The 1,363-nt window shown below is 41.2% G+C and overlaps 1 protein-coding gene across 3 annotated transcripts in view; it reads right to left on the bottom strand.

Moving 5' to 3' along the window:
- LOC101850639 (transient receptor potential cation channel subfamily M member 1) overlaps positions 1–1,363 on the bottom strand; it is a 52,746-nt gene that overhangs the window by 22,763 nt on the left and 28,620 nt on the right. The gene's annotated exons all lie outside the window — the stretch shown is intronic.

Raw genomic sequence — 1,363 nt, 5'->3', positions numbered from 1 at the left:
GGAGAGAGAGAGAGAGAGAGAGAGAGAGAGAGAGAGATGGGAAAACTGAACAAGTATATCACTTTGTTTCCTCACTCCCACACCATCTAGCAGCAAAATGCTGAATGAAACTCACTGGACACTTTCCAAACAAAGTGGCGGCCGCAAGCCTCAATAACCTTGTTTGACTTTTGAGTTTGAGTACAGAGAAGCACATGGACACAATGCCGGCCATTACGTGCAATGAGAAATTAACAGAGACAAAACAGCACAGAAGGACCAAGAAAAGAAAAGAAATACGGGTGACCCGGTTACGAATCCAATCTAGAACTAGCGTGCTGGAAAAGTCTTTAAAATATAAACTCCCTTTTAAACAAGGACATGAATCTCACGACACGCTTCTTCAAAGACTGATTCTGTTGTTGATGAGGTTTGTACAAGGTCAAATAGAAACGTTACAATCTTCTTTTGAAGAGGTTTAAAAACACACACTTGTGTGTGAGTGTGTGTGCGTGTGTGTGTGCGTGTGTGTGTGCGCGCGTGCGTTTGTGTGTATAAAACAAAACAAACCAGAAAAAATAAAAGATATTCTCAGAACAAGAAGAGCACCCAGCATGTAGAATGTAATTGTACCGGTCATCATTAGGTCGAAACGACACAAGGCTTCTTGCAGGCAGCTCAACAATGACGCCTTCTCCCACCGTCTTTGCCGATCGATCGAACGACATCCGGAGTACTGGGCGACATCAAGAGAACCCAAGCCATCGTACTCTACACCGGCATGTCGCTGCCTTTGTCCAGCTCCCAAGAATGGCAGGCCTCACTTGATACCGGCTCGTCGGCAATTGGCAATTATCAAGTCCATCTATATTACTTTTTTTTTCTTTTCATGCGATGTATACTTCATTTGCTCTCATCAATCACGCATTCTTCGAAATGGATTCGCACATCATCAATATTCCATGAGTCGACATTTTAACGAGGGAGATTTCATTTCATAATTACTCGAAATTTTTCACATCTCATCTTTTATTAATCATCGCTTCTAACAAATCGTTACACCCATCTATTTCCACGTCACCCACGACGTATTTCATTCATACGATTCACAAGACCTACACGGACGTTTCCACGAACACATACGCAGAGTTAGTGGGTTACTTCTTAATATGTGCTAATTAGCACGTGCGTTCTCCTCCTTTAAAAAAACTAAACAAAAAACAATATAACCTGCCCAAGACAACTATAAAAATGGTCATTCTAAAAAGGTCGTCCTGGTGGATAGTAATAGTATACATGTAAATATGTTTTTAAAAATAATTAAAAAACCAGCACGGGGTCGTTGTTTGTACAGGTAATCATTAAGACAGGTTGGACTACATGG

This window comes from Aplysia californica, unplaced genomic scaffold, assembly GCF_000002075.1.
Source record: "Aplysia californica isolate F4 #8 unplaced genomic scaffold, AplCal3.0 scaffold00110, whole genome shotgun sequence".
In the NCBI taxonomy this organism is placed as follows: domain Eukaryota; kingdom Metazoa; phylum Mollusca; class Gastropoda; order Aplysiida; family Aplysiidae; genus Aplysia; species Aplysia californica.
Note: the sequence above shows the minus strand (reverse complement) of the source record. Positions and strands in the feature narration are given on the sequence as shown.